General features: G+C 38.3%; 1 long non-coding RNA gene across 1 annotated transcript in view; it reads left to right on the top strand.

Moving 5' to 3' along the window:
* The window catches only part of LOC131519728 (uncharacterized), a 56,901-nt gene that overhangs the window by 5,316 nt on the left and 36,840 nt on the right, over positions 1-14,745 (top strand). The window contains exons 2-3 of the long non-coding RNA XR_009265761.1: positions 9,990-10,036; positions 10,323-10,414. This is a non-coding gene — a long non-coding RNA (uncharacterized LOC131519728). The remainder of the gene's footprint in view (positions 1-9,989; positions 10,037-10,322; positions 10,415-14,745) is intronic.

Genomic DNA, 14,745 nt, shown 5'->3' with positions numbered 1-14,745 from the left:
AGAAAAAAAAATTTTTTTAAATGCACAGGAATATGTTAAGAGGTACATTCAACCAATTCAACAATAATTACTCAATTAAATTCTATACAGTAATGTACTTTCTTAAGTATTCTCCCATTCCCTCTGCCCCGCCCCGCCCCATCCCCAAATACTCTTGGGTCTTCAAAATAAATTCTAAAACTCTGGCTTACCTCTGAAAGACATTTATAAATATGTTTCAGTTTTGATCTGGCAGGACTCATGCTCTCATTGTCCTCCTTTTCCTGCACATGTCTTTTCTGGCTGGCTCTGTGGGCTTTTTGTGTATTATTTTGCCATGCCTCAGGCATTGTTCATCTCCGTGCCCTGCATGCTACCTTCAAGCTCTATTTTACTGACTCTCTTCTGTAACTGGGAGACTTCCCAGTTTCTTTCTAGGCTATTCAACTTCTTTGGCATTCCTTGCTCGTTGATCATTTCTAACCACTTTTCCACTTGTACTGCTTGGCCCAAAGTGGAATGGGAGACTACTGAATGATTTTGAGGAAATTACTCTGGATGTTGCTGAGCGGTAGTCTTTTCGACTGTCCCTCATTGTCTCAGTGTCCCCACAGCCACAGGTGCCCCTCATTCATATTGAAATCCTACAGTTTTCTGGTTTGCCCTCAATCACTGCTTTGGACAAAAGGGAAGACACACATCCACATCGCACTGTGAATTTTGTCCTGTTCCCCAATGTTTACAACCAAAATAGTCCCTTCACACGAACATTAAGTGTTTTTTTTTGCATTTACTGCCAAAAGTATGAAGTACACACAGAGAAGTTAATCCCTTATGAAACTGCTCTGAGGCTATGAACCCAGACTCTCTGAACCAAATTTAGACGTGTCAGCCTCCTTGCTTTAAAGTGTCATTTCTCTGGCGAGGATTTGTCTCATGTAAAATGTAATAAGCATTTTAGGCAAATAAAATTAATCCCCAGAGGTTTTTTTTTTTCTTTCCTAGCCCCCCTGTTCTCTATTGAGTTTCCCAGCTTTGATTCATCTGGAAAGTAGAGCAATATTACAAAGCTTCTGAAGTAAGCATTGCTTGACAGCCGACCATTTAAATTGCGTGGTGTAACTCTCAAGTGACCCTCCTTATGTCACTCAAATATTCTCTCTTGTTTTCAGGCTCATGCATATATTTCACTCTCCCCATCATTTCATCTACACATCTTCCCCAGCCCCAATCCAACACCTCTGGTCCAACTACACTTCTTTCTTTTAACCTAAGCACAACCAACCTCAGGAGCTTCCTGAGTGAAATCTGAAACTGGCCCCCAGAACAAGAAGGGCAAGGAGAGACCTAAGAAAGAGACCACTCCATATAGGGCAGTGGCAGGTTGGATAAGCCAAGGCATACCATATGAGATTTCTCTCAGGTGGCCACAAGACCAGTAGATCTCTGCATCCATCCACCAAATTTTAAAAGTTTATATAGAGTCTTTAACTGGGTTCAGTCATGTTATACTATCCAGATATTCTCAATACATTGATCTCTGAAGGCCATGTCCTTGAAAACACCTTCCACAATGGGAACAGTGGGGAAAGTATATACTCCAAGCACAGGGGGTGGGGGTGGGTGGGGGTGAGGAGCCTCTGATTGCCCATGCCCAGTGTTTAGTTCTATGGTCAACTGGCAATCATTCACATTCAGTTACCTCCTCCAGAACACCAACTCTTGACTGGCTCTTATAGTCTTACGTACCTTCCTCTTCCATGGTGTGTCTTGAGCAGTCAGCAGGTTTCACTAACATGGAAGTGAGTTGTCTGGTGGCTATCTGGCTGCACTGGGTAGCCATTGTAGCTCTCTGTGGTAACTGTAGGCCGATATCACAACATCAGTAGAGGCACATGCAAGAGAAAACACAGATCATGATAAGGATTCCCAAATTAAGTAACATTTTTTTCCACCAAGAGTCTCATGATCCAAACCATTGATTGCTAAGTCCCTTAGGCTATGGGTTGGATCACTCAAGGAGTTCACTTGTATCCTCATATGATTTAATAAAGATGACACGTTAGTATACTCATCAGGTATGGACACACAGCACTTTGTTTGGATAATGGCATAGGTGCCTATTACAAGGCATTAGTAATGTCCAAGGCCATTCTATTTTGGAAGACAGTTTTTCTCATTAAAAACATTTCAGTGTTCAGTTAAGGACAGGCTTTGTTAGCCAGCATTTAAGGTTTGCTGGGTGAATTTGATAAGGGCTTCTATACGTGCTATAATTATTCCTGGCCAATGGAGGAAACAAAGATGGTGGCCAAATGATTGTACTGGTGGAAAACAGGAATTTATGGACTGGTGGACTTTGAAGTTATAAGGGTGTTCACATCATCTTTAGTTGCGGTAGCATCATTACTAGGGTAAGATAGTGGTTGATTTCTTGACACTTTAGGTCTGTTATACTTTTGGGGTGAATTTGCCCCTGACTAGCTGACTTTTAGCTGCAGGTTGCTGATAATATTTGGTTGACTTGCAAAAGTGCATTCACTAAGAGGAGTTATTGTTTTTCTATTGAATAGGGTTAAAACTGATTCAGGTGGCTACTTGTTCCCATGGTTATAGAACAGTCACTTTAGATAAAGCTTGTGGAAACTTTAAATTCTCAATTCTCCCTTTTTCTCATTCATCCAGAGCTCTAGAAGAGACAATCAAAGATGTTCTAGATCTTACCACAGTTGTTGATTCTATTTAAAGCTATGGTTTATAGAGATAGGATTTTTAGATGGAGCATTAGTGTGATATTATCCTGTGTTTGTCTGGAATCATTTTAGTCATCTGTCAAGATGGTGATTATGCAGAAATATTTAAGACTCTGGACAACAGACATCAGATATCTATGAGACAAGTAAATATAAATAGAAGTATTTAAGAAGGCATCAGAAGATTCTTTAGAACTAGGTCTGATTGAGTAAACAATTCCCAAAAATTTCCTATGACCATCTTAAATAGCTAGGTGGCCTTTTTTTTTTTTTTAAATTTCAGTGTAGTTAATATATAGTGTTATATTATTTACAGGTATATAATATAGTGATTCAACAATTCTATGCATTATTCAATGCTCATCATGATAAGTATACTCTTAATATCCATTCTCCCACTCACCTTCCCTCTGGTAACCATCAGTTTGTTCTTTATAGTTAAGTCTGTTTTTTGGATTCTCTCTCTCTCTTTTTTTCCTGCTTTTTTTGTTTTGTCTCTTAAATCATATGGTATTTGTCTTTCTCTAACTGACTTATTTCACTTAGTATTATATTCTCTAGATCCATCCATGTTGTTGGAAATGGCAAGATTTCATTCTTTTTTATGGCTGAGTAATATTCCAGTGTGTGTGTGTGTGTGTGTGTGTGTGTGTGTGTGTGTGTGAGAGAGAGAGAGAGAGAGAGAGAGAGAGGGAGGGAGACAAAGAGAGAGAGAATATGTGTGTGTATACTACATCTTCTTTATCCACTCATCTATTGATGGAAATTTGGGCTGCTTCCATATTTTGGCTATTGTAAATAATGCTGCAATAAACACAGGGATGCATGTACCCTTTGAATTAATGTTTTTGTATTTTTTGGGTAAAAACCCAGTAGTGTGATTCATGGATCATAAGTTAGTTCTATTTTTAACTTTTTGAGGAACCTCCATACTGTTTTCCACAATGGCTGCACCAGTTCACATTCTCGACAGTGCAAGGGGATTCCTTTTTCTCCACCTCCTTGCCATAACCTGTCATTTCTGTTGTTGATTTTAGCCATTCTGATGAGTCATCACTTTCCTTACCACGTGTGATGTTGAGCATCTTTTCATGTGTCTGTTGGCCATCCATAAGTCTTCTTTGGAAAAATGCCTAATGATGTTTTCTGCCTATTTTTAAATTGGATTTTTTTTTTTGGTGTGGAGTTATTGAAGTTCTTTCTCTGTTTTATTGGATATATCATTTGCAAATATCTTCTCCCATTCAGTACGTTGTCTTTTAATTTTGTTGACTATTTCCTCTTCTGTGCAGAAGCTTTTTATTTTGATGTGGTCCTAATAGTTTATTTTGTTTTTGTTTCCCTTACCTCAGGGTCCAATCTAGAAAAAAGTTGCTATGGATGATGTCAAAAAAAGGTATTGCCTGTGTTGTTTTCTAGGAATTTTGTGGCTTCAGGTCTCACATTTGGATCTTTAATACATTTTGAATTTGTTTTTGTGTATGGTTTAAGAAAGTGGTGCAGTTTCTTTCTTTTGTGTGTTGTCCAGTTTTCCCAACATCAGTTGTTGAAGAAACAGTCCTTTTCCCATTGGATATTCTTTCCTGCTTTGTTTAAGATTAATTGACCATATAGTGTGGGTTTATTTCTGGGGTTTCTGTTTTGTTCCATTGATCCATGTGTCATTTTTATGCCAGTACCATACTGTCTTGATGACTATAGCTTTGTAATATAACTTGTGGTGCCTCCAGCTTTGTTTTCCTTTTTCTTTTTTTTTTTAAGTTTGTTTGTTTGTTTATTATGAGAGAGACAGAGAGAGAGGGGGGGGGCGAGCATAGGTCAGAGAGAAATGGAGAGAGAGAGAGAGAGAGAGAGAGAGAGAATCCCAAGCAGGCTCCACACAACCAATGCAGAGCCCGACGTGGGGCTTGAATTCACGAACGATGAGATCATGACCTGAGCCAAAATCAAGAGTCAGATGCTTAATTGACTGAGCCACTCAGGCGCCCCTGTTTTTCTTTTTCAAGATTGCTTTTGCTATTTGAGGTCTTTGTCATTCCATACAAATTTTAGGATAGCTTGTTCTAGTTCTGTGAAAAATGCCGTTGGTATTTTGATAGGGATTGCATTAAATGTGAGATGGATTTGGGTAGTATAGACATTTTGACAATATTTGTTCTTCCAATCCATAAGCATGAAATATCTTTCCATTTCTTTGTGTCAGCTTCAGTTTCTTTCATCAGTGTTTTCTAATTTTCAGAGTACAGGTCTTTCACCCCTTTGATTAGTTTTATACTTAGGTGTCCTATTTTTGATGCAGTTGTACATGGGATTATTTTCTTAATCTCTCCTTGTTTCATTTTTGGTGCTTCATTTTTGGTGTATATAAATGCATTTCTGCACTTTGATTTTGTATTCTGTAACTTTACTGAGTTAATTTATGGGTTCTAGTAGTTTTTTGGTAGAGTCTTCTGGGTTTTCTACATAGAGTAACATGTCATCTGCAAATAGTGAACATTTTACTTCTTCGTTACTGATTTGGATGTCTTTTATTCTTTTTGCTGTCTGATTGCTGTAGCTAGGACTTCCAGTACTATGTTAAACAAAAGTGGTAAGATTTGACATCCTTGTCCTGTTCCTGACCTTAGAGGAAAAGCTCTCAGCTTTTCCCATTAAGGATGATGTTAGCTGTGGATTTTTCATATATGGCCTTTATTATGTTGAGGTATGTTCCCTCCAAACATACTTTGTTGAGAGTTTTTATCATGAATGGATGTTGTCAAATGCTTTTTCTACATATACTGAAATGATCATGTGGTTCTTATTTTTTACATTACATATGTGCCATATCATGTTGATTGATTTGTGAATATTGAAACATCATTGTATCCTAAGAATAAATCCCATTTGACCATAATGAATGATCTTTTTAATGTATTGTCGTTGTGGTTTGCTGGTATTTCCTTGAGGGCTTCTGCACCTATGTTCAACAGAGATGTTGGCCTATAGTTCTCTTTTTCTTTTTGTAGTGTTTTTACCTGGTTTTGGTATCAGGGTAATGCTGGCCTCATAGAATGAATTTAGAAGTTTTCCTTCCTCTTCTATTTTTTAGAATAGTTTGAGAAGAAGAGGTATTAAGTCTTTTTTAAATGGCTGATAGAATTCACCTGTTAAGCCATCTGGTTCTGGGCTTTTTGTTTGTTGGGAGTTTTTTGATTATTGACTCAGTTTCCTTGCTGGTAATTGGTCTGCTCAAATTTCCTATTTCTTTCTACTTCATTGTTGGGAGGTTCTATGTTTCTATGAATTTGTCCATTTTTTCTAGGTTGACCAATCTGCTGGCATATAATTTTTCATAATCTCTCATAATCCTTTGTATTTCTGTGGTGTTGGTTATTATTTCTCCTTTTACACTGTGATTTTGTTTGAGTTCTCTCTCTCTAAATATTTATCAATTTTGTTGATCTTTTCAAAGAACTAGCTCCTGGTTTCATTGAGTTTCTATATTATTTATTTCTGTTCTCATCCATATTATTTCCTTCCATCTACTGGTTTTGGATTTTGTTTGTTGTTCTTTTTCTAGGTCCTGTAGGTGTAAGGTTAGGTTGTTTATTGGAGATTTTTCTTGCTTCTTGAGGTAGGCCTGTATTTCTATAAACTTCCCTCTTAGGACCACTTTTGCTGCATTCCAAAGATCTTGGACCATTGTGTTTTCATTTTCATTTGTCTCCATGTATTTTTTTATTTCCTCTTTGATTTCTTGGTAGACTCATACATTATTTAATAGTATGCTATGTCACCTCCCTGTATTTGTTCTGTTTCCACATTTTTTTCTTGCGGTTGATTGCTAGTTTTAAGGCTTTGTGTTGAGAAAAGATGCATGGTGTGACTTCAGTCTTTTTAATTTGTTAAGATTTGTTTTAGGGCCTAATATGTGATCTGTTTTGGAGAATATTCCATGTGCACTTGAAAAGAATGTGTATTCTGCTGTTTTAGGATAGAATGATCTTAATATATCTGTTAAGTCCATCTGTTCCAATATGCCATTGAGGTCATCATTTCCTTATAGATTTTCTGTTTGGATGATCTGTTCATTGATGTAGGTGGGGTGTTGAAGTTACCTACTATTAATGTGCTACTATCAGTTCCTTTATGTTGGTTATTAACTGTTTTATGTATTTGGGCGATTCTGTTCTAGGTGCATACATATTTAGAGTTGTTATATCTTCATGCTGTTTGTCCCCCTTTGTGATTATATGATGTCCTTGTTTGTCTCTTGTTACAGTCTTTGTTATAAAGTCTACTTTGTCAGATATAAGTATTGCCAACCCAGCTTTATTTTCATAGCCATTTGCATGGTAGATGTTTCTCCATCCCCTCACTTTCAATCTGCAGGTGTCATAGGTCTGAAATGAGTCTCTTGTATGCGGCATATAGATGGGTCTTGTTTTTTATCCATTCTGTCACCCTGTGTGTTTTGATTGGAGTGTTTAGTGCATTTACAGTCAAAGTAATTACTGATGGATGTGTATCTTTTGCCATTCTATGCCATCTTATTGCCATTCTATTACTTGTTTTATGGTTATTGTTGTAATTCTTCTCTATTCATTTCTTTCCTTGTTTTCTTGTCTCACCATAAACTGCCTTTTTTAGTGATATACTTGGATTCCTTTCTCTCTTTTTTTTTTGCATATCTTTTACTAGTTTTTGACTTGTGGTTACCCTTATTAGGTTTGTATATAATGTCTTCTGCATATAGCAGTCTATATTAAGTTGTTGGTCATGTAAGTTTGAACACATTGTTTACTCCTCCCCCCTCGCATGCCCCCCCCCTACATTTTAGATAGATGGTGGGAGTCCCTTGGCTGATTTTGCCTTTGTGCTTCCTACATTTCTTGTTCTCACATATGGTCTTTCCTTTCCACTCAGAGTCCCCTTTAACATATCTTGTAGGGATGGTTAGTGATTGTGAATTCTTTTAACCTTTGTTTATTTGGGAAACTCTTTATCTCTTCTATTATGAAAGATAGCCTTGCTGGATAGAGTATTCTTGGATGCAGATTTTTCCCTTTTGGCAATTTGAATATATCATGCCACTCCCTTCTGGCCTGCAAAGTTTCTGCAGAAAAATCTGATGATAGCCTATGGAGTTTCCCTTTTATGAAACTGTTTTGTTTTTTCTTTATGCTTTTAAAATTCAATCTGTATCAGTACTTTTCATCAGTTAATTACTATGTGTCTTGGTATAGACCTCCTTGGGTTGATTTTGTTGGGGGCTCTGTGGCTCCTGGATCTGAATTTCTGTTTCCTTCCCCAGATTTGGAGAGTTTTCAGCTATTATTTTTTCCAATAGATTTTCTGCCTCCTTTGCTATCCTTTCTCCTTCTAGGATCCCTGTAATGCAAATGTTAGTATACTTGTTGAGTTGCTGAGTTCCCTAAGTCTATCCTCATTTTGCATATTTTTTTTCCTCTCTCACCTGCTCAGCTTGACTGTTTTCCATTACTCTGTCGTCTGGGTCACGATTCATTCTACTTCCTGTAGTCTGCTATTTATTTCATCTAGCATGTTTTTAATTTCATTTATTGTGTTCTTCATCTCTGGTTCTTTTTTATCTCTTTGTTAAGGGTCTCACTGATGCCCTCCACTCTTTTCTCAAGTCTAGTGAGTATATTTATGACCATTACTTTAAATTTTCTATCAGGCATCTTACTTATCTTTGTTTCACTTAGGTCTCTTGCTATGGTTTTGCCCTTTTTTTTTTCATTTGGGACATATTCCTCTGTCTCTTTCTGTATGTTATGAAAGTCAGCCACTTCTGCTTTTGAAAATAGTGGCCTTATGAAGAAGAGGTCCTGTAGTGGCCTTGCAATGGCCTTCCTGGTTACCAGAAGCTGGCAGTTTAGGATGTCTCCTATGTGTGTTATTTGCACTCTGCTGTTGGGGCTGATCTGCTTTTTCCTTCAGTCCAGTCAGCTGCAATGGCTCTCTTTGACTGTTCTGGGCAGGGTTTGGTCCCTGCAATGATAGTGGACTAGGCTAGAGCTGCCTTGAGCTTGAATTGAGTTAGACCAGGCATTTGCAGAGACACAATAGCACCATACCACAAGGTGCTTTCCCTGTGTTGTCCCCTGAGAAGCTTTCATTGGTGGGCAGGGCCTATAACAGACCAGCTGTCTGACCCCAGCCCACTGCTGGGGCCACCGTCTGACTAGTATGTGTGGTTGCCTTTCCCTCTCCTTATGGCAGAAGTCACTTTGGAGTGACTGTCAGAGATGCTTGCATACTGCCAGGATTGTGGCCCTGGTTTGAATGGGCTCTGGCCAAGACTGTAGTGGAGGGTGCAATCCCAAAAAGCATGTGAGGTTCGGATGCACAGTTTTAGCAAGGTTTGCATGTTGGTCCTCCACCAGAGGGGACCTGCCACCATACTGCTAGGACCAACGTTACATAAAGTGTGCTGGCAGGGAGACAGTGCTGGCATGGCTCATACTGGTTTTCTGTGTGGAGGGAACCCATAGCACCAGGACTGAGGCAGGCCTGGCTGGAGAAGACAGATTTGCCAAAGCCAGACAGGGCAGGGTGTAAGCAAGTTAGGTAATGAATTATGCGCTATGTTGATTCCTGCAGATGACCATGTATTTATGCTGGGGCCTGGGGAGGGAAATGGTACCTGCTAGCTCCTTTGTTTCTGCAGGAGTCTTCCAGAGATCTCTGTCTCTCCAGGACACATTCTGAGATTAGTAAATAACTCCCTCTCTATGCCCCCAGGCCTTTTCCAAACTGTTGCTTCTGTCCTGTATCTCTAGGGGCTGTTATTTGTGCTGTCTTTTTAAGGGTGGTAGTTCAGTTTCCCTCTTGCTCTCCTGGCTCTCCCAGAGCCAAGCATGCTGATTTTTAAAATTATAGGCTTTACGTCCCACTGGTTATAAAAACTCATGAAATTTGTCCTATACCTATTGTTTTGTTTGTCATATGAACTTTGCTTCTGTTATATTATTTTTTTATGTATTGCAATTTTGAATTGTGTAATCATTTCTAATGGAGTTGTATCTTGTAGAAATCTGCTATCATCTGACTTTCATGGGTATCACTCTAGAGATGCTTTGTGGCTACTTCTGCCAATTTTCCCTCATCTGCCAAGATGAGGTCTTGGGAAGATGCAAATTGAAGAATTGAAACTGAAACCCAAGCTATGTATTTTAAAAGAATAATGCCATATTGTATCCTGTAATTTCTAGTTGTTTTATATCAGTAGGTTTTGTTTTTATTTTACAGGTCTATCTCAGAGTTATTGTGGCTTCAATTCCAGATCACACATAAAAGTGAGTGTCACAATAAAATGAGTCAAATGAATTTTTTTGGTTTTAAGTGCATATGAAAGTCACATGTACACTATGCTGTGTCTATTGTGTATAATAGCATTATGTCTGAAAAATGTACATACCTTAATTTAAAAATACTTTGTTGCTAAAAATGCTAACAATCATCCTAGCTTTCAGTGAATTATTGCTTTTAGTGGTGGAGGGTATTGCTTCAGTGTTGATTGTTGACCGATTAAGATAGTGTTTGTTGAAGGTTGACATAACTGTGGCAATTTCTTAAAATTAGATGTCAGTCTCTTGCTGTTTCTACCACCTCACCTCTGCACCCACCTGCAAAAAGGGACTAGACACTGAGGAACAACAAGTACAAGGCCAGAGGTGAGTGCATACTTGGTTTTTAAGAATAGTAAGGAGGCCAGTGTGGATGCAGCATGGATATTTGAGAATTTAATGGAAATGTTATTGGGAGATAACCTGGAACTAGGTCATTTACAGTTTAATAGGTCATCAGAAAGGCTTTCAGTTTTATTCTAAGTGTGATGTGCAATGACCTAATGAAAGGTCAAAACAAGGAAATTACATGATTTGGTTTATATTATGGAATAGTCACTCCAGCCTCCAAGGAGGGAGTTGGAAGGGAAATGAAGTGGTCCATATGAGGAATAACAGTGGCATGGCCTAGGGTTGAGGTAATAGTGGCAATAAAAAGTGGTCATACTTGGGGACTACTTTGAATTTAGCTCTTACATTTGCTGATGGATTAGGAGTCAAGGATTACTCCTTTTAATTTTATCTAAGTTGCATGAGATGCTACGAGGTGCTATGAAATCACTTTGGTGTGTTAGTTTGGGATGCCTATTAGACATACAGGTAAGGATGTTGCTTAGGGCATTAGATACAGGAGTCTGGAGTTCAAGGGAAAAATTGAAGCTCAGTATATACATTTGGAAATCATCAATATGTAAGTGGTATTTAAAACAATATAATTGGGTTAGATCATCCAGGGCAGTGCTTTCTAATCTTTCTTATGTCACTGACTACATAAAAAATTATAATAGCTGTATACTTGAAGAGGCAAACAGACAAAGTTGTGTGAAGCTAGAGGTGATGACCAGGAACCTCCAGGAATCACATCTCAGAAACGTTTATAACCTGTGTGCTCACACTGGTTAGGACAGTAGTCAAAAAGCATGCCATGGTAACTTCAACACTTAGAGGTCACAGAATAGGAGAGTATTTAGCAAGAGACCGATAAGAACTTGCAGGTGGTAAGAGAAAATTAGTACCATGTGGCATTCCAGAAGCCAAGTAAAGAAAGTGATTCGAAAAGGAAAGAGAATCAACTCATCCACTGCTGTAGTTAGGTTGAGTAAGAGGGGGATCAAGAATTGACTATTACCTGTTTTAGAGATGAATGAACTGAGGCTCAGAGAGACTTCCCAAGGCTGGGGATGGGTCTGAGAAATCTACATTTTAAATAAGATTCCAGGTGATGAAGATGCTGCTAGTTCCTGGATCACATTGACCATTAAGGCTTCTAGACCAAACTCTTTTGCCTAATTCTTTTCTTTAATTCTTAAATAGAAAACATATACTTTAAATGTCTATTTATTTTGAGGCAGAGAGAGAGAATGAGCAGGGGAGGGGGAGAGAGAGAGAGGGAGACAGAGAATCCCAAGCAGGCTGTGCACCATCAGTGTGGAGCCCGACATAGAACTTGAACTCACCAACTGTGAGATCATGACCTGAGCTGAGATCAAGAGTTGGACGCTTGACTGACTGAGCCACCCAGGTGCTCCTGTAGGAAATACTTTCTTAAATAAAATGAATTATTAGATCGGGCAAATTGAGATTTTCAAGGACCTTAACAATTATTATTTTAGTCTAGTCATGAAAATGAAAGCCTGATTAGAATGGGTTCAAAGGATATCATAAGTGAAGAGAGAGTGGCAGTGCATTTAAGGAAATCTCTTGAAGAGTTTGACTCTAAAGGGGAGCAGAGTAATAGAACAATATTTGAACGGAAATGTGTGAGGGATTTTTCATTTTCTAAGGGAGCTATTATAGCATGCTCCTGGACTTAAAAATAACCCAATGTTGAGGCACCTGGGTGGCTCAGTTGGTTAAGCGTCCAACTTTGACTCAGGTCATGATCTCACAGCTAGTGGTTTCGAGCCCCATGTTGGGCTCTGGGCTGACAGCTCAAAGCCTGGAGCCTGCTTCGGATTTGGAAAGCAACTCTATACCATTTACACAGAGTTTTATTCAGGGTAACTTACTGATAGGGGTTGGGCAGATGATAACCCATGTCATTATGCAGCTATTCTCTGCAGTCTAGGCCTTAATCCACAGCTTTTATAGAGTGAGAGACATTGTGGTGTAGTCAAAGGATATATATCTTAAATAGTGCCTTCTGTGAAGATACAACAAAAAGAGAAAACTGCAGGGCACCTGGGTGGCTCAGTTGGTTAAGTGTCGGACTTTGGCTCAGATCATGATCTCACGGTTTGTGAGTTCAAGCCCTGCATCGGGCTCTGTGCTGACAGCTCAGAGCCTGGAGCCTGCTTTGGATTCTGTCTCCTTCTCTCTCTGCCCCTCTCCACTTGTGCTCTGTCTCTCTGCCTGTCAAAAATAAATAAATGTAAAAAAAATTTTTTTTTTTTTCCAACGTTTTTTATTTATTTTTGGGACAGAGAGAGACAGAGCATGAACGGGGGAGGGGCAGAGAGAGAGGGAGACACAGAATCGGAAACAGGCTCCAGGCTCCGAGCCATCGGCCCAGAGCCTGACGCGGGGCTCGAACTCACGGACCGCGAGATCGTGACCTGGCTGAAGTCGGACGCTTAACCGACTGCGCCACCCAGGCGCCCCAAAAAAAATTTTTTAACAAAAGAGAAAACTACAGGCCAGTATCCCTGAGATACAAAAATCCTCAAAAAAATATTAGCAAACCTCATACAACAATACATTATAAAGATCATTCACTACATTCCGGTGGGATTTATTCCAGGGATGCATAGATGGTTCACTATTCACAAATCAATGTCATACACTATATCAGTAAAACAAAACAAAACAAAATCATATGATCATCTCAATAGATGTAGAATAAGCATTTGACAGAATTCAACATCCAGTCATGATAAAAAAAAAAAAAAACTCTCAACAAAGTGGAGTTAGAGGAAGCATAGCTTGACATAATAAAGGCCATAGATGAAAAGTCCACAGCAAACATCAGACTCAGTGGTGAAAAGCTGAGATCTTTTCCCCTAAGGTCAGGAACAAGACAGTGATATCCACTCTCACCACTTTTATCCAACAAAGTACTGGAACTTGTAGCCACAGCATTCAGACAAGAAAAATAAATAAGAGGTATCCATAGTGATAAAAAGTTAAACTGTCACTATTTGTGGATCACATGATATTGTACATAGAAAACCCTGAAACTGCAGCAAAAAGGAAAAAAAAAACTACTAGAAGTAATAAATTCAGTAAAGTGGCAGTATACAAAATTTATACCCAGAAATTGGTAGTGTTTCTATACACAGAAAGAGAAATTTAAAAAAACTCCATTTACAATTATACCAAAAATAATAAAATACCTAGGAATAAGTTTAACCAAAGAGGTGAAAGACCTGTACTCCAACTATGAAACACCGATGAAAAAATTAAAGATGATACAAATGGAGACATATTCTATGCTTTTTGATTAGAAAAGTTAATGTCAAAATGTCCATATTACCCAAAGCAATCTACAGAGTCAATGAAATTCCTATCAAAACACCAACAGCATGTTTCAAAAGCTAGAACGAACAATACTAAAATTTATATGGAACCACAGAAGACCCTGAATGGCCAAAGCAATTCTCAGAAAAAAGAACAAAGCTGAATGTATTATAAAACCAGATTTCAATATATACTACAAAGATATAGTAATCAAAACAGTGTGGTACTGGCACAAAAATAGACACAAAGATCGACAGAACAGAATAGAGATGCCAGAAATAAACCCATGATTATATAGTCAATCTATTGACAAAAGAAGCAAGAATCTACAATGAGTAAAAGATAGTCTTTTCAATAAATGGTGGTGGGACAACTGGACAGCTACCTGTAAAAGAATGAAACTAAAGCACTTTCTTACATCATACACAAAAATAAACTCCAAATAGATTAACGATTCAAATGTGAGACATGAAACAATAAAAATCCTAGAAGAGAGCATAGGCAGTAATTTCTATCACATTAGCATAGGAACATTAGTCTAGATATGTTTCCTAAGGCAAGGCAAACAAAAGCAAAAATAAACTGTTGAGACTACATCAAAATGAAAGTTTTGCAAAAAGATACCTGGCTGAACAGGAAAAGATATTTGCAAAGGACATATCCAGTAAGGGGTTAATATCCAAAATGTATAAAAAACTTCTACAATTCAACACAAACCACCCCCCTAAATAATCCAATTTAAAAATGGGCAGAAGACATGAACAGACATTTCTCCAAAGAAGACACATGACCAACAGACACATGAAAAGATGCTCAACATCACTCATCATCAGTGAAATGCAAGTGAAAACCACAATGAGATACCACATCAAACCTGTCAGAATGGCTCAAATAAAAAACACAAACAATTGTTGGCGAGGATGTAGAGATAAAGGAACCTTCATGCAGTGTTGGTGGGGATGCAAACTGTTGGAGCCTCTGTA

Source organism: Neofelis nebulosa, chromosome 8 (genome assembly GCF_028018385.1).
Source record: "Neofelis nebulosa isolate mNeoNeb1 chromosome 8, mNeoNeb1.pri, whole genome shotgun sequence".
NCBI classification, from domain to species: domain Eukaryota; kingdom Metazoa; phylum Chordata; class Mammalia; order Carnivora; family Felidae; genus Neofelis; species Neofelis nebulosa.
This window is presented reverse-complemented; position numbering and strand designations above follow the sequence as displayed.